Genomic DNA, 23,619 nt, shown 5'->3' on the forward strand with positions numbered 1-23,619 from the left:
AATAAATAATGGAACCCAAAAACAATAATCCCTAAAATGTGGTTATCTAAATGCAGAGTTTTGTGGTGTAGCCAGTTGCCGCTGCGGTACAGCGCAAACGCAAGTCCAAATCCCACCGCTGATCACCAATGTTAGAACTGGGATTTCTGGTTGGCTAGGGCTTGCGCCAAAGCCAGGCAGAAACCACCACTCTAGTCAGGGCTGGGGAGTTACACGCCAAAGATAACCCCTGCTCACCCCCTTGGTAGCTTGGCACGAGCAGTCAGGCTTATCTCTAAGGCGATGTGTAAAGCGTTTGCGCGCACACCCAGCAACAACACCCAAGGCCCACCACAAAGGAAACTCCACACAAGGTATTCTATAAAAATAGCCTTTGTATTATAGTCAAACACATTAGATAGAAACACACACTTTACAATGTGCCAACAGGCACGGGCAGAATTTACAAGGGATCTGTACAAGACAGGGCCACCTGGACCACTGTCAGGAATTAGCACTTTTTAGAAATACACTTAGAACATAGGAATAAAATTGTAGTACAAAAACATATATAGCACACAACCAGTACTTACTGGTATCAGGTAAGTACCACCTACGCAACCCTAACCACCTTAGGAGAATGTCACGCAGGGAACTAGAACCTCACTAGCACCACCTGTACTAGGAGACCACAAACAACCACCTAAGTATCACAATACCTGTAGGGGTAAACGCACATTACACATGATGCCTAAAACATTCAGAGGTGTAGGGAAGGAAAACACATGATGCATAAAAATACATTCAGCGGTGTAAAGCAAGGCACATGATGCATAAACACACATTCAGAGGTGCAGGAAAGGAACAACATCGCAAAACTCCACATGAGCCACCACCTGTGGCAGTCCCTGGGCCAACTGGCCTGGTAGGGGCTAGGACGCCCTGTGTTCAGCAAAGTCAGGGGCAAGACTGCGCAGGAGGCACAGTCTAAAACTCAGAGGGCCACAACCTAAACGTGGCAGCTGCCCACTAAGTGCTGGGCAGCTGTGGAACGAACTCAGGCACCGGCGTGCCTCTGGAGCCCTCTCTGGGCTCTGTCCACCCAAAATGTCCCCTCGAGCCTCGCAGGCTCTAAACAATTATGCTCAGGGCGCTCTGAGCAACCAATGCGGGCCTCGTAGGAGCCTCTCGGGGCTTGGAAACACTGCCCCCGTCGTCGGAGTCACACTGGACTCTGAAGAAATACAATGCGCCTCGTTGGAGCCTCAACCGGCTCTGAAATCAAACAATGCCCCCTTCACTACATGCGCGGAGTCCCCCAGCCCTTTGCACTTACCGGGCTGCCTTCAGGGGACTCCCGCGTCGTCTCTGCTCTCTCTGCTCTGGCGGACGGGAGGACTTCGATGCTTTTTCTCCACGCGGAGGGGCAGGCACCGACAATGTGCCTCACGCCCCCTCCACACCCGCTCCTGCCGCACTCCTCTCCTGGGCAGAGCGTCCCGGGGCACAGGGTAGGCTCCTGCCTGCTCCGGGGCTCTGAGTAGCCGCGACGCTCGGTAGGAGGCGGGGTAGGCTCCCGCCCTCCAGGTCTCAGTTCCGGTTGTCCCGGTCAGCGCTGCCTGGCTTCCGGTCCGGGCGGCAGCGGTGATTTCTCTGCTCGTTGAGGGGTAGGCTCCCTCGCAAGCACCGCAAGCTAGCGGGGTGGGCACCCGCCAGCCAACTAGTCAAATAAGCGGGGTGGCACCCGCCAACGAGCACACAATGCGGGGTGGGCACCCGCTGCAGCAGCAAAGCGCTCCTGGCGCTACAAAGCCCACAAAAGCGCTCCCAGGCGCTTAGGAATAGCAAGTCCAGCCAAAAGTCTTCAAAAGGCAGGGGGGCAAAGACTGGGCCTAGAGCCAGCTCAAAGGGCCCTCCAGCAGGGAGGCAGTCCCAAGTGGCGGTCTCTCCTGGCGCCCAGCAGCAGCAGGCCCCCCCTCAAGTGGATCCTGCAAGAGAGAACCAATTGTAAGGGGACACAGCCCCTTTTTATACAGTAAAAGTCTTTGTCTGAAGGTGCAGGGAAGGGGCGAACCAGTTACAACAGGTTCTTGAGCACTTTGTTTTGTTCAGCCCCTCTCCCTATTCACTGGCAGGGCTAGGGTCATCAGATGCACCACAGGGGCCGGAGCCAGCATTGTGTGGGGAAAGCCCTGTCCTATTCAGGACCCAGGTATACTCCTCCCCAGCCATCAGTATGCTAAACTCCCATTCACCACTGGGTGACTCCTCCTGACTCTGGGGAATCCCTAGCCCGTCACATGACCTCCACCAGCCAATCGCCAGACAAGCCATACATTTCACACTGCACACCGAAGTGCCCACTTCGAGAAGTGGCACTTCCACACTAGGTATATGCACGCCACACACATCATCGCGCAGCATTCAATCACACGAGTCCGCACATACCAAACTCGGGCCTGGACACCCCATGCATCAGGAACTACCAGGACACATACATTCCCCCATGCATTCCTATGGGAGGGCAGGCCAACCTCACAACACGCACGCCCTTTACCCTGGGACACAGCGGTAAAGTGCGCAGAAACCAAAAACCACTACACCAAGTCACCAATAAAAAGCAAAAAGTCTCAGGGGTGAACCTGCCAGAAGGGCCAAGTCCAACAATGCCAGAAAAAATAATATCTTTCAGCTGACAATGCACGTGAAAAGGAAGCCCTCTGCCAGGACTCTGCTGTTCCTCTGGTGTGGTGTTCATGGGCGTAGCAGACACACCAGCAATTAGGCCTGGGCAAAAATTTCGTTCCGTTCGCGGAAATTGCGATAATTTGACATTTTTGCGTTCCGCGGAGAGCGCGAAAATGTCAAAAATTCCGGTTTCCGCAGCTTGGCGATAATTTGTTTCTTGCTCGCGCTGTAAAATGATACATTCTCGCGCGCGCGCGATCGCCTTACCTGAATCCCTGCGTTCGCCGACAAGTTTTCTTGATCCGGTCGCGTTCTCCATGAGATGTTGTATTGTTTTTAGCCATTTGCGCTGTCTCGCGACAGTTCGCGCCCGCAGTGACGTCATGCGTCGCGCGATCACGTCTTTCTTCTCGCAATCATGCACCGCGAGAACAACTCAAAACAAGATGGCCGCGCCCGCAAGCAACCACATGGGTAAGTTGGCGACCCGCAACCATGCAGAAAATCTCGCGAACATGCCGGAAAAAACCTTCCGCATCTTCGCGATATTTCTGCTTGTTTGCGATAATTTTAAACATTCTCGCGATAATTTGCGAAGGTTAATTCCGCAAATTCCGCCCACCCCTACCAGCAATGCTGGAGGAACCCTGACTCCCCTGCTGTGTGAAACAGCTGCACCACATTGACCCTAGCCTCGAGGGGAAACAGGGTGGCAGCTTATTGCTTCCTTTTTCGGGGACCTGGGCTGGTGGAGCTGTCACGGAAAACCACAATCCACAGTATGGAGTTTGCATTTGTGGACGGAGGTGCATTGGGAGAAAAGTGAAAAGCTCCCATGTGTTTCTTATTCCCAATGTAACTTGAAAACTAAAGGACAAGCTTAGTCAGTCCAATCTCAAGAACACAGGACTGATAAATCTTTGCCAATTTCTGGGTTTTGGAGATAAAGTCGGACCAGGCCAAACCTATTGGATTTGTAAGTGCTTCTCAATTGTTGCCCCTTGCAAACCTCTTCAACAAAACCAACTGGGACACAATGTCTTTATGGCATTCTGTGCTACACAGGCAGAAAAATAGTGTAAAATGGATTCCCATTGTGAATCAACAGTGTAATGTTTCTGTAATATTGCTACATCTCTTTGACAACATCAATTCATTTTTGTAATCTTGATCACTTATGATAAAGGAAGGAGTGACTGCTAAATGACGGAGGAAGATTTTGGTTTGATTTTTAGGTCGAGCCTAGAGTCAGCGGGCATGCACTGCTCTGCGTGACATTCTGTATTCTGTCTGTGGGGCATGGTCATACCCACCACTTTTAACTGGTTCATTCCTGTGCTTTTCAACTGCGTTGGTTTTGTGTGGGAATTTGGTGCCATTTTTACCTCCTTTGGGTGCGTTTGTCACGCCAATGGTGACTGGCCCTGTTACATGGGTCATTTTGCTTCAGGGCATTTCATACTTGCGGCGCACTTTTTAAAATGTGGCCAGAACGCCATGACAATGATGGACAGACGGAGACCCTGCAAGAAGGAAAACACCTATCAGCAGAACAACGAGATCTTTGGTGGTTCCGGCTTTGGACACCTGTATGTTTTGTTTTGTATTTGGTGACAGTTTTTTAACAATATTTAACATTACATAGTTGCCGTAGGACACTGTCATTTTCACACGAACAGGCAGCACAAGTTGCCATAAAGCTCCTCCGCTCTCCCTGAGCTCACCCTCCCTTCTTTTAGCCCATACATTGCTGCTCCAACGCCTCTACACCACCCTCCCTGTTTTCAAACTCTTCTGCCCCTGCGTGCTGTGTGTCTGACCACTGCAGACAGCTGCTTGCATTTAGAACTACTGTAAACACTTAATGCCCCCCCAGGGCATTTTCAATCTGCACAACCCACCCCCTCGCCCGTTCTTTTAATGGTAGCATGTTCATGTTCATCTTTTTTCTGTAAAACACACAAGATGATGGACGGAATGTTGCACATTGGCAAAACATTCACCCCCAGTCACAGATCTGGGTTTAATCCATCGTTATTTTGCTCACCACGCCACCCCAGTTCAGACATAGCCATATGCAAATCAGTCTTGACCCTGTGCCTCATGGGAACAGTCCAGCCCGAACTGCCAAGCCATGTCTTCCCTGGACCGGAATCAAGCATCCTAGGACCGGTTTTGGAGTTTCACCCCTCTTCAGCCAGGATAGCTTGACTCCAGTGGCGTAGTGAGCACGGGACCCACATCTGGGCATACCCTTCCCACATAGGGCGAACAGCAAAACACACAAGATGATGGACGGAATGTTGCACATTGGCAAAACATTCACCCCCAGTTACAGATCTGGGTTTAATCCATTGTTATTTTGCTCACCCCGCCACCCCAGTTCAGACATGGCCATATCCAAATCAGTCTTGACCCTGTGCCTCATGGGAACAGTCCAGCCCGAACTGCCAAGCCATGTCTTCCCTGGACCGGAATCAAGCATCCTAGGACCGGTTTCGGGGTTTCACCCCCTCTTCAGCCAGGATAGCTTGACTCCAGTGGCGTAGTGAGCACGGGACCCACGTCTGGGCATACCCTTCCCACATAGGGCGAACAGCAAAACACACAAGATGATGGACGGAATGTTGCACATTGGCAAAACATTCACCCCCAGTCACATATCTGGGTTTAATCCATCGTTATTTTGCTCACCACGCCACCCCAGTTCAGACATAGCCATATGCAAATCAGTCTTGACCCTGTGCCTCATGGGAACAGTCCAGCCCGAACTGCCAAGCCATGTCTTCCCTGGACCGGAATCAAGCATCCTAGGACCGGTTTCGGGGTTTCACCCCTCTTCAGCCAGGATAGCTTGACTCCAGTGGCGTAGTGAGCACGGGACCCACGTCTGGGCATACCCTTCCCACATAGGGCGAACAGCAAAACACACAAGATGATGGATGGAATGTTGCACATTGGCAAAACATTCACCCCCAGTCACAGATCTGGGTTTAATCCATCGTTATTTTGCTCACCACGCCACCCCAGTTCAGACATAGCCATATGCAAATCAGTCTTGACCCTGTGCCTCATGGGAACAGTCCAGCCCGAACTGCCAAGCCATGTCTTCCCTGGACCGGAATCAAGCATCCTAGGACCGGTTTTGGAGTTTCACCCCTCTTCAGCCAGGATAGCTTGACTCCAGTGGCGTAGTGAGCACGGGACCCACATCTGGGCATACCCTTCCCACATAGGGCGAACAGCAAAACACACAAGATGATGGACGGAATGTTGCACATTGGCAAAACATTCACCCCCAGTTACAGATCTGGGTTTAATCCATTGTTATTTTGCTCACCCCGCCACCCCAGTTCAGACATGGCCATATCCAAATCAGTCTTGACCCTGTGCCTCATGGGAACAGTCCAGCCCGAACTGCCAAGCCATGTCTTCCCTGGACCGGAATCAAGCATCCTAGGACCGGTTTCGGGGTTTCACCCCCTCTTCAGCCAGGATAGCTTGACTCCAGTGGCGTAGTGAGCACGGGACCCACGTCTGGGCATACCCTTCCCACATAGGGCGAACAGCAAAACACACAAGATGATGGACGGAATGTTGCACATTGGCAAAACATTCACCCCCAGTCACATATCTGGGTTTAATCCATCGTTATTTTGCTCACCACGCCACCCCAGTTCAGACATAGCCATATGCAAATCAGTCTTGACCCTGTGCCTCATGGGAACAGTCCAGCCCGAACTGCCAAGCCATGTCTTCCCTGGACCGGAATCAAGCATCCTAGGACCGGTTTCGGGGTTTCACCCCTCTTCAGCCAGGATAGCTTGACTCCAGTGGCGTAGTGAGCACGGGACCCACGTCTGGGCATACCCTTCCCACATAGGGCGAACAGCAAAACACACAAGATGATGGATGGAATGTTGCACATTGGCAAAACATTCACCCCCAGTCACAGATCTGGGTTTAATCCATCGTTATTTTGCTCACCACGCCACCCCAGTTCAGACATAGCCATATGCAAATCAGTCTTGACCCTGTGCCTCATGGGAACAGTCCAGCCCGAACTGCCAAGCCATGTCTTCCCTGGACCGGAATCAAGCATCCTAGGACCGGTTTCGGGGTTTCACCCCTCTTCAGCCAGGATAGCTTGACTCCAGTGGCGTAGTGAGCACGGGACCCACGTCTGGGCATACCCTTCCCACATAGGGCGAACAGCAAAACACACAAGATGATGGATGGAATGTTGCACATTGGCAAAACATTCACCCCCAGTCACAGATCTGGGTTTAATCCATCGTTATTTTGCTCACCACGCCACCCCAGTTCAGACATGGCCATATGCAAATCAGTCTTGACCCTGTGCCTCATGGGAACAGTCCAGCCCGAACTGCCAAGCCATGTCTTCCCTGGACCGGAATCAAGCATCCTAGGACCGGTTTCGGGGTTTCACCCCTCTTCAGCCAGGATAGCTTGACTCCAGTGGCGTAGTGAGCACGGGACCCACGTCTGGGCATACCCTTCCCACATAGGGCGAACAGCAAAACACACAAGATGATGGACGGAATGTTGCACATTGGCAAAACATTCTCCCCCAGTCACAGATCTGGGTTTAATCCATCGTTATTTTGCTCACCACGCCACCCCAGTTCAGACATGGCCATATGCAAATCCGTCTTGACCCTGTGCCTCATGGGAACAGTCCAGCCCGATCTGCCAAGCCATGTCTTCCCTGGACCGGAATCAAGCATCCTAGGACCGGTTTCGGGGTTCCACCCCTCTTCAGCTAGGATAGCTTGACTCCAGTGGCGTAGTGAGCACGGGACACTGCTTCTGTCCACTCTGGTGTTTTACAAGGGCTTTAAGATATCCCAATGTTAGTTTACTTGAGGTCTACATTTGCGGCGACATCATAACCATTTTATTTTCTTCACTTTAATGACCTATTATAATCTCTGCATTTGTTTTTTCTTTCTTTGAACTAAAGCTGATTATAATGAAGTGACCAAGAAAGGTGAAATACTTTTGTCATTTAGATAACTGTCCGTACTCTAAACGTTGCAGACCATGTCCCTATGCTCAACTCTGCGTGCTTCAATTCTGCCTGCTTCATTTCAAAGTTCTCTTCATTTTTGGAATATAAACATGATCCTGCAGCTTGTTTTTCTAGATGGTCGACTAACATGGGAAGGCTTTATTGCCTGATTAATGTCCTTTATGGTCCCCCCCATGTTTTCTTTTCCGTCTCTACGCTCAAAATTTATATTTTGATATAAAATAGTCTGGGTTGTTCACAAACCAGTAAATACTCTGGTTTCTAACAACTCAGCAATAACCATCATTTTTAATGTGGAAATGGGGCGGCAACACTGTCAAATTTACTAGGGGTGTCAGAGAATGGATTTCTATTTTCCCTTGAAAAAAGTGAAACACGTTTGCAAGTGCAAATACACATTTTAGAGCTATTCAGACAAGTGTAGCTGTTCCCCACTTACTTTTACATGTTTGTAAATATCTGCAAATGTGGATACACTTGTAAAGCTAAAATTATCAGAGCACTTCCACCTGAGCACCACCTCAGCATAGCACCATCTCATTATCAGCACAGCACGACCTCATCAGTGCACCACCAGCTCCGCCCCACCGCAGCACCAGCACAGCACCACCTCAACATCAGCACAGTACCAACTCAGCATCAGTGCACCACCGCCTGCACAGCACCAGCACCAGCACAGCCCCACCTCAGTAGCAACTCATCACCAAAGCAGCATCACTTCAGTATCAGCACAGCCTGAGCACCAGCTCAGCACTACCTGAGCGCCAGTGCAGCACTACGACATAACTCTGCACTACCACAGTGTGACTCAACACCACCTCAGCATCAGCATAGCACAATCCCCTGATCAGTGCATCACCGCCAGCGCAGCACCACCTCAGCACCAGTGCAGCACCACCTCAACATCAGCACAGCACCACCTCCGCATCAGTGCACCACCACCATTGCAGCCCCACTTCAGCACCAGCACAGCTCCACCACTTAAGGATCACCTCAGCACAGCACTACCTGAGCACCACCTCAGCATCACTCTGTACTACCGGAGTACCATTATAGGACCACAGCCTCAGCATGACTCAGCACCACCATAGCATCACTCAGCAAACCTCACCATCAGCACAGCACCACCTCAGCACAGCACCATCTCAGCAGCAGCACAACACCACCTCCTCATCAGTGCACCACCTCAATATGAGCACAGCACCATCTTGGCATCAGCACAGCACCTTCTCTGAATCAGCACAGAACCACCTCTGCATTAGTGCACCAGCGCAACTCCACCTCAGCAGCAGTTCAGCTCCAATGCAGCACCACTTCAGCATCAGCGCAGCACCACCTCAGCATCACTCAGCACCTCCTGAGCACCAGCTCTGCACCACCTCAGCTTGATTGAGCAGCACAGCAGAACTCAGCACCACCTCTGCATCACCTCAGTCTCACTCACCATCACCTCTGCACCAGCACATCACCACCTCAACATCACTGAGCACCACCTGAGTATAATTAAGCACCACTTGACCACCACCTCAGTATCACTCAGCACCACTTCAGTCTACCTTCAGAATCTGGCATCTGTTGCTTCTCCCCTAGTGTCCGTCCTCTGCTAGTGTTGTATTTCAAGTATTTCCCAACCTCCACCCTCCTGCTGCTTATGTCTCCCCTGCCCATAAGAAAAGAAAAACTATAACAAACCAGCATTAGAACAGGCAGGAAAAAGTTGCCAGCATTGCAATAGAAGATATTTTTGTGTTCATTCTTTTTTAACAGGTTCGTTCAGTTGTGCATAATGAATTATGGGTTATATATAAGGTAACAAAATTGCTTACAGCACTTTTTTATTATAACTTTTCAACATGCTGCACACCAGCCATACTGCCCTACAACATAGCTTAAAAGCATTGGCAAAGTCAGTAGCTCTGGCTCAACACTTATAAGGTCCCAAAGACGAGACCTATTGGCTATGCCAATGCCTGTTTGTTTTTCTAATTCTTATTTGAACAATAAAAGAAGATCATTTTTGCATTAGACCTTCCGGTGGCTTCTGTTCCACATTCTGCCATTGAAACTTTTCCCAGTGCACATTTAGGGGCAGATTTATAAGCCCTGTGCGTCACTTTTGCGCCGCCGTTGCGTCACTTTTGTGACGCAGCGGCAGCGCAAAGCCAGCGCCATACTGCGGCAGATTTACAACGTGACGCATCTAGGGAGATGCGTCACGTTGTAAAGCTTGCGCCACATGTAGGCGTTCTGACGCAGGGGGGGCATTCCGGCGCAGGAATGCCTCCTAAAAGTGGCTGAGTGAAATCTACAAGATTTCACTCAGTCACTTTTAAGGCCATGCTGCGTCAAAACCCTGCGCCTGCTTGAAGCAGGCGTAAGGATTGACGCAGCATGTAAGGGATAGGGCACCCCCGAGCCTTGCTGGAGCTGCGTCGCGCTTGCGACGCAACTCCAGCAATGCGCCGCCTTTCCGACAGGAGATGCGTCACACATCTGCCCATCCGAGTGCCACTGTGCGCCGCATTGTAAATGCGGCGCATCAATGGTGGCGCACGGGTGGGCAGATGCGTCGCAACTCTTCTGGCGCATCTCTGCTGATTAGCAGAGATGCGCCAGACGTCATTAATCTGCCCCTCGGTCTTTGGAAATTTATACAGGGGTGATAAATCAGGTACAGCAGCGATCTTTGACATTAGGGCTGATCAGAAAGACCCAGATTTTTTTTTTTCAAATAAGACGATGTTTAGTATCAGCAATTGATTTTTTTTAATCTCTGTTTAGTCTGAAACACCTTAATGCAAGGCCAGTCAAGGAATGATGTCCCTTTTCGTTTTAGATTTTCTAAACGTGTCTTTTAATTAATTACGGAGCGTCGAGGAATCCACTTTTACTTATCCAAAGACGAAGAATAGTCAGAATATATGTTATATTTTCACAGGAAATGTTCAAGACCCCTCCAATATTTGAGAAACTGTAGTGTTGTGCTTTTGTGTGCTCTATTGCATTGTGTCATACTGTGGTCTTCTGTGTTGGCTCTTTTGTTGAGCCCAGTTACTTATTTCTTATGTTATTTTACTTATTGTGTTAGGTTATGTTATATAATTGTTTTAGAGATGTCAGTAAATGCTACTACTTTTCTGCCAAGAGCACCACATTCTCCTATAGTTCCAGTGACACACAACCATTTGCCAATGTCTATGGGAGTAAAATCCTACCGCTCCAGCTCCTCAACTCCTTAAGAGACCAATCAGCCTAAAACCAAACGTGTGACAGAGAGCCTACTTTAAGTTATCACTTTTCAGTGCACACTTTGGGGCATATCAACAAGGGCTTTATCTCTGCTTTTTTGGCTTTAAAAGCCAAAAAAGCAGAGATAAAACTAGCACCCTATCAACAACAGGATGCAAACATGCAAATATGCATGTTAGCACCCTTTTACTCTACGCTTCCCCTTGCATCTCTAATGAGATGCAAAGGGGGCGTTCCAGAGTAAAATAATAGGAGAAATGTCGCTAAGCCACATTTCTCCTATTAGCAAGAATATCGCTAACTCTGTTAGAGACAAAAAAAGCAGCGCTAACCGCAGTTAACGCTGCTTTTTTACGTCTGGTATTTTTCTGACTTAGCCATGATATCCTATGGAAGGAGGATATCATGGCTAAGTTTGTCTGCCCTATCAACAAGCTAACATGAGATTATCGCTGGGTTTCCAGCGATAATCTCACGTTAGCCTGTTAGCGTGAGGATTTTTATCGCTATTGAGATAAGCGTTGCTAATAGCACGCTATCTCAGCGATAAAAATCAACGCTAGCCGGCGATAATTATCCTAGCGCTAAGTGCGCTTAGCGATAATTATCGCCGGTTGTTGTTGATATGCCCCTTTATGTGATACAACCAGATCAGAATGGTTGACTTGCACGAAATGTATTCTCTCCTCTCATATCCGTGTGTATGGCGTGCATGAGCATGGACAGCACATTCAAAAAAGATAACCACCGTTCTTTAGTTTGTAGTGGAATGCATAGATGACACTGATAGGTCAACCCAAAGTTTACAGGTTCTGTCATGGTATGAACCATCACCTATATGCAAAAAATATAAGGTTCCATTAACCTGTACATGGTCAGGTCCTGAAACAGAAGGTGAGCTGGTCTTTCAGTACTTATCTCCACCACCATGTGTATGCCTTAGAGAGAGCTTTTCACTTGAGTCAGCACAATTGTTCAAGGGGCTGATTTACAATTTGACGGACAGGGTACTCCATATCAAACACATGGAGTACCTTTTCCGCCAAACCTTCAGTCTGCCCGCCTCATTTAGGGTCAGGCGGCTGCCAGCTTTCCATCTACGGAGCCCCATTCGTCTCAGTTGATGAAAAGTTTCCTCTGATGACCAGATGAAGCAGTAGCTGTCAGAGGACGGGTATTACAGTGCACACCATATTTACGGTGGGTGGTGCAGTGTCTTTTCTTCTGCCCATCACAACCTGGGAGAGGATGTGGCCTTAGGGCCAGAGCTGCTGACTTTGAAGCTAGGAAACCTGGTTTGAGCCCTGACGTCGGCTCAGCATCCTGTGATTCTGGGCAAATCACTCAATCTCCCCGTGCCTATCAAAAATGAATGTGTCCTTCTGTAACGTAACTGGTGCTCATGTAAAGTGCGACTTCAGGTTGAGTTTGTGCTATATAAATCTGCAAACAAAAACAAAACCAGAGAGAACCTGGTGTGAGGGATAGCGAAAAAATTATTGACCCTCCTCCCCATGGGATCAAATTCCACAGCTTTAGGGTCACTAGTGATTTTGTTTTAAAGAAATAAACTCCTGCTTTAAGAGTTTGGTGATCTGCCATCAAAGCTGATGGCACCCATTCGCCATACATTTTGTACATTGAAAGGAACGGGGAACAACCTTTACAACGCAACTTTTACAACGCACTACCTTTACAACGCATTTTTTACAACGCATAATCCATTACAACGCATGACATTACAACGCATGACACTACAACGCATTTTTAAAAACTACCTTTACAACGCATTCCATTACAACGCATACTACCATTACAACGCATACCATTACAACGCATAATATTACACTACACTATCCAACACTTACCCTACTGTTGCACCCCCTGGAGTTAGAATAGTAATTTTTACCCCTATACTATCCAACACTTACCCTACTGTTGCACCCCCTGGAGTTAGAATAGTAATTTTTACCCCTATACTATCCAACACTTACCCTACTGTTGCACCCCCTGGAGTTAGAATAGTAATTTTTACCCCTATACTATCCAACACTTACCCTACTGTTGCACCCCCTGGAGTTAGAATAGTAATTTTTACCCCTATACTATCCAACACTTACCCTACTGTTGCACCCCCTGGAGTTAGAATAGTAATTTTTACCCCTATACTATCCAACACTTACCCTACTGTTGCACCCCCTGGAGTTAGAATAGTAATTTTTACCCCTATAATATCCAACACTTACCCTACTGTTGCACCCCCTGGAGTTAGAATAGTAATTTTTACCCCTATACTATCCAACACTTACCCCACTGTTGCACCCCCTGGAGTTAGAATAGTTATTTTTACCCCTATACTATCCAACACTTACCCTACTGTTGCACCCCCTGGAGTTAGAAAAGTAACTTTTACCCCTATACTATCTAATACTTACCTTAAATGTAATTTAATATTATGCGTTGTAATGGTATGCGTTGTAAAGGTAGTATGCGTTGTAATGGAAATGCGTTGTAAAGGTATTTTTTAAAAATGCGTTGTAGTGTCATGCGTTGTAATGTCATGCGTTGTAATGGATTATGCGTTGTAAAAAATGCGTTGTAAGTGCATGCGTTGTAAAAGTGTGCGTTGTAACGTCATACATCCAAAGGAACTGATGTGACAGTGGTTCATTACAATGTACAGAGATGACTGCTAGTAGGAAGTAGGATGTTTCAGGTCGATTCACAAAAGCCTGAAAGAGTGAAAAAGTCCTCCCGCTATTCTCCTTCCGGTACTGGAAAATGTTTTTGTGAATTACCACCCCAATGTTTACTTCCAGAGTTAGGACTTTCCTTCAGGCATTTTATGAGATAGCCATATGAACTTTATTAATGGGTGGCTGGCTGATGGTATCATGTCTTTGTTTACTGAGTGAGCTGTCCTCCATCAATTACAGTAACTAATTGCTTGAAAACATTTGCCAGCAAGTAAAATAAACAGATATAGACAGTAATGCATTAGGATTAAAAAAGAACATGTAAAGGAGTTGCCAATGGCAACAACATTTAACTTGTGAAGACGGGAACACAAAAATAACATATCATCAATATCAAAGGTTCATTCAGCAGTAACTTACTTCAAATTAGGGGCCAATTCCGATGGGCGGTCGGACAGCTGTCCGTAGCCTTACCGTGCGACCGGCACGTACCCGGAACCGGTCCGTCTTGTTGAGTAAGTACAATGCGCATAATTGCCAAAAACACGACCGACACGTAATCTGTGATTCAAGCCCCATTCTCCTCCGTTCCTAAAGAGGAACCGAGTCGCCCAGAAGCAGTATCCATAGCAGTTTCCGGCATGACAAGTACGATGCGTACTTCCTACGCGCCGGACATGTCGTCACGTATGGCACATCACAGCATCCGGAAAACAAGCATATCAGCTACGATTCGCGCCACAAATCAATACCCGGCTACGAGACGGACCAGCTTGCAGCGGGTACGAGACGGAGCAACAAGCAGCGTGTACGACACGAGCACATCATGAATCCCATCGCGCAGGTCATACCAGTACTCTGCATCTATGACCGGATCAGGGACGAAGGCGACGGGGCAGACGATAAGTCAGACACCTGCAACACAAACAAACAACACGTACACGCAAAATGGCACAGACACACAGGGGATCCACACCCTGGCCACTAACAACAGCCCACCATAGGGGTTGCATGACCAGCACCACTAACACCCCCACCCATAGGGGGCCTTTTGCCCATCATTACAGCCACCCCCACCCATAGGGACTATGTTGCCCATCACCCCTGCCACCCACACCCATAGTGCTTATGTTGCCCATCACCCCTGCCACCCCAGCTCACAGGGGACCTGTTGCCCATCACCCCTGCCACCCCCACTCACAGGGGAGCTGTTGCCCATCACCCCTGCCACCCCCACTCACAGGGCTCATGTTGCCCACCACCCCTGCCACCCCGACTCACAGGGGACCTGTTGCCCACCACCCCTGCCACCCCCACTCACAGGGGACCTGTTGCCCATCACCCCTGCCACCCCTACCCCCACTCACAGGGGACCTGTTGCCCCTCACCCCTGCCACCCCCACTAACAGGGCTTATGTTGCCCATCACCCCTGCCACCCCCACTCACAGGGGAGCTGTTGCCCATCACCGCTGCCACACCCACTCACAGGGCTTATGTTGCCCATCACCCCTGCCACCCCCACTCACAGGGGACCTGTTGCCCATCACCCCTGCCACCCCCACTCACAGGGGACCTGTTGCCCATCACTGCTGCCACCCCCACTCACAGGGGACCTGTTGCCCATCACCCTTTGCCACCCCCACTCACAGGGGACCTGTTGCCCATCACCCCTGCCACCCACACCCATATGGGACATGTTGCCCATCACTACTGCCACCCCCGCCCATAGGGACTATGTTGCCCATCACCCCTGCCACCCACACCCATAGTGCTTATGTTGCCCATCACCCCTGCCACCCCCAGCCATAGGATGGGTGATGCGTAACACATCCAGCATATGCAAAAATCAGGTATGTCCGCAAAATACATCCCCCATGACATCATGTCAACAGTGTGTAGTCTGTGACAAATGCCCACAACAGTGATTATGGCTACGAGCATACAATGTAAGTAACAGCACATGTGTGACCAACACATGAGTGTGACATACACAAGGCAAGCATCACCATAGCACTGTGGCAATGTAAAAAGAACACTCCCTCACTGTGTAGAGCAGAAGTTAAGTGGGGGCTTACAAAATGCAGCAGACGTGGAGCATTGTGTTGATGGGGACCAAACCCCCCTCATCACAGTGACCAAAAGGTAAGTGTCATCATGGTCAAAGCTGTAAATAACAAACAGCATGTATGATCCCTGCTCCCAACACATCAAACACTTCTGGGGCAAACTAGTGGTTGTGTCCCATACACACAGAGATGTGGTGAGGCTTACAGTGCTGTGAAAACATAACACTCTCGGCCATGTGCAGACAAGCACCACACATGGGGGCTGACAATGCACACAGTGTACAATGACACAACAGCAGAAGTGAGCATAACCAAGCAAGCACACATCTCGAAAATAGACATACCAATCAAAACAACATGTGTAGACTATAGGTGTCAGCTCACAAACTCACATTCCATGCCAGCAATGGCACCCAACAACCATGATGAATGTGCATAATGATGTGAAATGACTCACAGGGACAGCATGCAAAATCACAGGAACAGCATCCAGACCAAGGCCCACAACAGCAATACCAATGCACTGGTGCAGATGCACAAACAGGCAAACTCACACTGCACATCGGACACAACATGTGTGTGTGTGTGTGTCACAGTATCCCCAGGCGACTACACAACACACGAGGTGGGCTGAACCACAGTGACACAGATGTGTACACAGTGCCATACAAAAGTAAACCATCATTGGGATACCCTCAGTGGGCAATCAGGCGTTGGGAGATGAGAGGAAGCACAACAGACACATGTGACACAAGCTGGAATGAACACCAACTAACACAGCAAGAGACTGACACACAACACCACTACCCCCAGGGACCAGACAGTGGGGTGACACAAGCATGCATGACACCTCCACTGTGATGACAAAGGCAGATGTCGTGCAAACTGGGAAACCCAGACATGTGTCCTGTGCCACAAACGTACATCACACATACACAAACACAAATCACTCAGCATGGCCCCTCATCCATGGACAAACGGGAGCTAGGGGACCATCCATGCAAACATTCACCTTGTCATCGCGCGCATTGTATTTTTAAATCACTTAATGGAAATTTGCTTTTAAGTTACGCTGCTTACGCTGCTTTGACGCTTGCCAATCGGGGAACAGTCAGGCTTACCTGCACTATAATTGTTGGGCCACCCGCATTCGACGGGATTTAGTCAGTGGGGGCTTCTGGCTTGCGACGCTTCGACCGCCATCTTGGGTGGGTGAGGGAAGGCTTTGGGCCATTTCAGGCGCCATATTGGGTGGGTCAGCCGCTATACTAGGTGGAACCCGCGTATTGGAGAGCTATATAAACCGCTCTTATGGCATGGTAGGTAGACCTTGTCATTGCGCGCATTGTATTTTTAAATCACTTATTGGAAATTTGCTTTTAAGTTACGCTGCTTACGCTGCTTTGACGCTTGCCAATCGGGGAAAAGTCAGGCTTACCTGCACTATAATTGTTGGGCCACCCGCATTCGGCGGGATTTAGTCAGTGGGGGCTCCTGGCTTGCGGCGCTTCGACCGCCATCTTGGGTGGGTGAGGGAAGGCTTTGGGCCATTTCAGGCGCCATATTGGGTGGGTCAGCCGCTATACTAGTCTGAACCCGCGTATTGGAAAGCTATATAAACCGCTCTTTTGGCACGGTAGGTAGACCTTGTCATCGCGCGCATTGTATTTTTAAATCACTTATTGGAAATTTGCTTTTAAGTTACGCTGCTTACGCTGCTTTGACGCTTGCCAATCGGGGAACAGTCAGGCTTACCTGCACTATAATTGTTGGGCCACCCGCATTCGGCGGGATTTAGTCAGTGGGGGCTCCTGGCTTGCGGCGCTTCGACCGCCATCTTGGGTGGGTGAGGGAAGGCTTTGGGCCATTTCAGGCACCATATTGGGTGGGTCAGCCGCTATACTAGGCTGAACCCGCGTATTGGAGAGCTATATAAACCGCTCTTTTGGCACGGTAGGTAGACCTTGTCATCGCGCGCATTAGGGGCCCGATTCACAGAACAAACTTAAGCCAAAATCCTAAACTTAGTACCATTTAGGTATTCACAGAATGCACTTACTACTTCTGGTATTCACAGAATGAACTTACTACTTTTGCGATTCACAGAATAAACTTACTACTTTTGCTATTCACAGAATGGATTTAAGACTACTAACTTTACGTCCGCACTCGGGCCGGAAATTCCGGCCCGGAGGCGGAGCGTCCGGCCCGGAGGTGGAGCTTCCAGCCCGGAGGCGGGGCTTCCGGGCCGGAGGCGGAGCTTCCGGCCCAGAGGTGGAGATTTTAAATCTCCGCCACTGGCCGGAATCCCCACCTCTGGCCCGGAAGCTCCGCCTCCGGCCCGGAAGCCCCGCCTCTGGGCTGGAAGCTCCACCTCCGGGCCGGACGCTCCGCCTCCGGGCCGGAATTTCCGGCCCGAGTGCGGACGTAAAGTTAGTAGTCTTAAATCCATTCTGTGAATAGCAAAAGTAGTAAGTTTATTCTGTGAATCGCAAAAGTAGTAAGTTCATTCTGTGAATACCAGAAGTAGTAAGTGCATTCTGTGAATACCAAAATGGTACTAAGTTTAGGATTTTGTCTTAAGTTTGTTCTGTGAATCGGGCCCTGTATTTTTAAATCTTGGAAATTTGCTTTTAAGTTACGCTGCTTACGCTGCTTTGACGCTTGCCAATCGGGGAACAGTCAGGCTTACCTGCACTATAATTGTTGGGCCACCCGCATTCGGCGGGATTTAGTCAGTGGGGGCTCCTGGCTTGCAGCGCTTCGACCGCCATCTTGGGTGGGTGAGGGAAGGCTTTGGGCCATTTCAGGCGCCATATTGGGTGGGTCAGCCGCTATACTAGGCGGAACCCGCGTGGCGTAATATTATTAATAGGAATGGAGGTGCGGGTGCGCAGCGTCCGCGCGCACCGGGCGCGCCGTGGGCGCTCCGGAGGTGCGCCAGAGGTAAGCCCGTTTGCGCCCATTCGCGTCCCGGTTGCTCCCGGTGCAATTGTGGCGGTAACTCCGCACTTGGTATACTCTCGAGAGGAACTGTATGCTTTGAACCACCATATGGCCCCAAGTGAACAACCTACCACGCGGTCATCTATTCAGCCCACTATCTCTTGTGACCTACTTAATGTTCGTTCTCTCGTGAAGAATCACGCCGAAATCGCCTTGCTAGTTGAATCCTCCAAATTGGATATTTTATTCATAACAGAGACCTGGACTAGAACAGGTAGCGGAGCGGAGCTCTGTTGGGCTTGCCCACCGGGCTACTTTATAAGACATATCCCCCGAACTACGGGGAGGGGTGGCGGAGTAGGATTTATTTGTAGGGACACACTCTCCCTCTCACAGCTCGTAGTAAAGGAAGTGATAGGGTTTGAACTCATGGGTTTTTTCCTGACGGCTCAGGGTGGTACAGTACTAGCAGGCCTTCTCTGCTATAGACCGCCCTCCGGAACCGTTTCTTCATTCCAGCAATTTATTGATCTTATTTATGATCTATCTAATTCACATAATAAGTTCATAGTGTTGGGTGACTTCAACCTACGACGCTCAGGTTCACAAGAGCCAGCCTTTAGAGAAATCTGCCAAGCGTGTAGCAATATACAGCTAGAGCAGCTGGTGCAATTTCCCACTCATGTGAAGGGGCACACATTGGACTTGGTTTTTACTGACAAGGAGCTGGTCCTAATTAATAAGGTCATGGATCAATGCTGGACTGACCATGCTTTGGTTCTTATGTCTATTTTTATGTCGGGAGAACTGCATAGTGAAGATGGCCCAGTTAAGCATAAGTTTAGTAGACAATGGTCTCGCTTGTTAAGGGGATCAAGTTTACCTAGACTACTGTCCACAGCTTTCTCGGTGGAGGAGACTGTGGATAAAAGCTATGCTGCCCTTAGTCAGCAAATTCTGACATCACTAGACAAATTGGTCCCTCTAAAGAGGGTGAAGAACAAACCTTTGAGAGTTAACACCTGGTTTACTAGCGATCTCAGTCAACAGAAACTTCACTGTAAACAGGCGGAGCGTGCTTGGAGGAGAGGATATGGGGAATCGGATCGTGTGGCTTATAAGCAGGCCCTGCGGGAATATAAAGTCCATCTAAGGATGGCCAAGGCGAAGTTCTTGGAAGATTCCCTGGCTAAAGCCTCTAATAAATCACAGACCCTCTTCAAACTGGTAAACAATCTGGCTAATCCAGCCTGTGCAGCACCAGTTACTGTAGCATCTCAGGAACTGTGTGACTCTTTGGCCTCTGCGTTTGAGGATAAAATTAAGTTAATTCTTAGTGGCCTCTCGACCTTGGGCCATTCGGCCTCGGCAAGGCTTTTTCCATTGGAATCCCCCTATTCTTCGGGTGATGAGGGGACTGAGGCTAAAGGGGAGCAACTGCAATTATCTTGCTTTCCTACCCCTTCCTTGGAGGAATTTTATACACTGGCTAATGGTGTGTCCTCGGGCTCCCCACTTGACCCTCTGCCACATAAGTTCTGGAAGGCCTTCCAGACAGAGCTGCTGCCTCCGCTGTATACCATCTGTTGCCAGTCACTGGCCACAGCCTCGGTCCCAGACAGCTGGAAGCTGACAATAGTGACACCTTTGTTAAAAAAGGCTTCTTTGGACCCGCTATGTCCAGCTAGCTATAGGCCTATTTCGTTGTTGCCATTTCCTATAAAAATTGTAGAGAGGCTGGTCACAAGAACCTTATCTAATTTCCTAGAATCCAACTCATGTTTGGATGCAGTCCAATTCGGATTTAGGCCAGCCCACGGGACTGAGACCGCTCTGATCACCGTGCTGGATGATCTGCGAACGCGTGTCGACATGGGTAAGGCAGCATTTTTAGTGCTGCTCGACATGTCGGCCGCGTTCGACACGGTGGACCATGCTGTCCTTCTGGACCGCCTTCAGAGAGCGGGTGTTGCTGGTCTGGCGTTGGGATGGCTAAAATCCTATCTTGCTAATAGACAACAAGCAGTGGCACTACCACCTTTTCGCTCAGCCGTACGTCAGGTGAAGCAGGGTGTGCCACAGGGGTCTGCGATCAGCCCGATCCTTTTTAATCTTTACCTCCGACCCCTAATCAGCTTGATAAAGTCATTTGGCATTTCAGTCATCAACTATGCCGATGACACTCAACTGATTTTTTCCTTTGAGGTAAGGAGGCGGTTTCGAGGGACACTTTTCATCAGTGTATGTCGGAAACTGCAGAATGGCTTCGGGTTAATTCGCTCCAATTTAACGGGGCAAAAACCGAGGTGCTTTATTGCTCCTTGGACCGGCCCTCTCGCCTGCTGCCAAAGGACTTCTGGACGGCTTCTATCCTGGGCACAGTGACAGCCGCCGACTCGGCCCGTAATCTGGGGGTCATGTTTGAACCTAGCTTGCAGCTTGATGCCTCTGTAAATAAGACCACAGCAACGTGTATGGGCTTACTTCGAGCCCTACGTAAAATCTTGCCGCTGCTTCCCTTGGGAGCTCGAGCAGAGGTGGTGCGCAGTACTATTCTCAGTAGACTAGATTACTGCAACACACTGCTTCTGGGGGCTCCCAAGTCTCTGGTATCTAGGTTGCAGAGGATCCAAAACATGGCAGCCAAATTGGCCCTGGCTCGTTCACGCTCTGCGTCATCTTCGGCAGCATTATCCGATCTCCACTGGCTGCCTGTTCAGCAGCGGATTCTTTTCAAGGCCGCATGCATTGTTTTTAGGGCGATGCATGGGCTGGGACCCTTGCCGCTCCAAAACCTTTTCTCCTGGTATCAGGCTGCTAGACCTTTAAGATCCTCTTCGGCGTTTCTGATAAAAGTTCCTAAATTCAACAGAGCGAGGATGGGCGGCCGCGCTTTTAGCTTTGCAGCCGCTAAGGTGTGGAATTCCCTCCCTGTGTCGCTAAGGAGTAAGCTAGATCTAACTTCCTTTAAAAGAGATTTGAAGACCTATCTCTTTCCAAGAGCAATGTAGTGTGTTAGATCTGATGATCTGTTGAAGGTCAAGCGCCAGGATACCCTTGGGTTGGCAGTCGCGCTTAACAAGAACGTAATAATAATAATAAAATAATGATAATAATAATAATTCACATCAGTCTACCCTCAAAACCACACACCTGAACTGCAATAATGTGTATCTGTGAAGTCCACATGGACAGGTGACATTGCACATGCACCCATGTCTAACACAGGAATGTTGGCTGGAACTAAGGTGCACACACACATCACACAAGGACTGTTTACAACCCTGAGGAATGACAGACACACTGCACAGTATGTGGTACATGGCCATGACCTCAAAGGTCATGTAACCTTCAGAATCCCTGTCACAGTCCCAGGACTATGCAGATGCCAAGGAGAAACACCAGGCACCCATGCTGACACCTGCCAGCATCGCAGCCGTGAACCCGACAAGTGGGAGCAGTCACACACACATACAAATGTCTCAATCACTGAAAACTACCACCTAGGGACAACTACATGATATTGCGAACAAACAAGTGCCTTGAGGAACCCTGACTATGTCCCATCTGTGTCTGACAACATCATCACCACTCAGAACTGACAAATCCCAATGATGATACACCAATTAACAGTAGTGTGTCATGCACCCACACATCTGGTAGCCCATTGGAAAAGTAGTGGGATGAACCCAGTACCACTCAGCAAGCATCAACAACAGGAACATATCAAGGGAACACTGTCTGTGTTTGAACAGGGATGTGGACACGCACACATGCACATACAACACACACCATGGGCCCAGGCCATGTCACTGGACAACACACTAACTTGAAGGGACTCAACTCCTGTGGGAGCCCAGCTGTGCCAAACATATTCACCGCAAGTACCACTCATGTCTGTAGAACACTTGGTCAGTCAGCCATCAGTTACCACACAATGAAGGCTCTGGTCACAACAGCCTGGGTACGTGAGTCTCCCCTAAGCCATCTGCATATACCCAAAACATATGTCTAGCAAGTTGCACAGAGGCCCCAGTTGCTACTATTACAATGATGCCCACACCTGTAGGGCCAGTATTGATGAGCACGAAGTATGTGGAAGTGACAATTTGGACAATGGGAAGCACATCATATGTGCAGGGGTGCAAGCCACAGATGTGACCATGCCAATGAAAAGCTCACAGAGAGATGTACACAAATAGTTGATCCAGACACAACCAGGTAGCTGCAAAGGATGACATGGATACCCACCAGAATAGGATACATATCTCATGGACCACATGGAGTACCTCACATCAACACATCAGTATGCAGCATTGTAAACCAAGCATTACAGGTGCAAGGGCATGTAAAACAACATCAACATGATGTACAGCTAAATCAAGTTCACTGGGACAAAGAAAAAAGCTTTATTCAGCATATGAAAAGTGAAACGTCTGTTCCAACAAAAGGCCAATGGCCAGTCCATGTCCAAATGCCAAGGAGTGAACTAGAGTGACAAATTCAGTATATGAAATTCGAAACATCTGTGCAACCAAAAGGCCAATGGCCAGTCCATGTCAAAATGCCAAGGAGTGAACTAGAGTGACAACTGTCACACCTTGCTTGCCTGCGGTGCTAAGGACTGGGGTCATCCCTTCAGAGGGGCATACATAGGGCCAGGCCAGGCACCGCAGGGACAGGATCATGGCGCAGCAGAAGGAGGCAGTGAAGAGGTGGGGGATGCAGGTGAGACACTTGCAACTGCAGTGGAGATGACTGAAGTGGTGGGTGCTGTCACAACTGTGGGGCACAAGTCAGATGGGGTGGGTGCCGGCACAACTCCAGTGGGCAGGTCAGATGGAGTGGAATGGCTCACCACTGCAGTGCCCAAATCAGACGGGGTGGTCGTGGACTCCAAAGCAGTGCCTACATCCATGGGAGCGGGATGGGGGAAAGGTG

This window comes from Triturus cristatus, chromosome 2_2 (assembly GCF_964204655.1).
Source record: "Triturus cristatus chromosome 2_2, aTriCri1.1, whole genome shotgun sequence".
Lineage (NCBI taxonomy): Eukaryota > Metazoa > Chordata > Amphibia > Caudata > Salamandridae > Triturus > Triturus cristatus.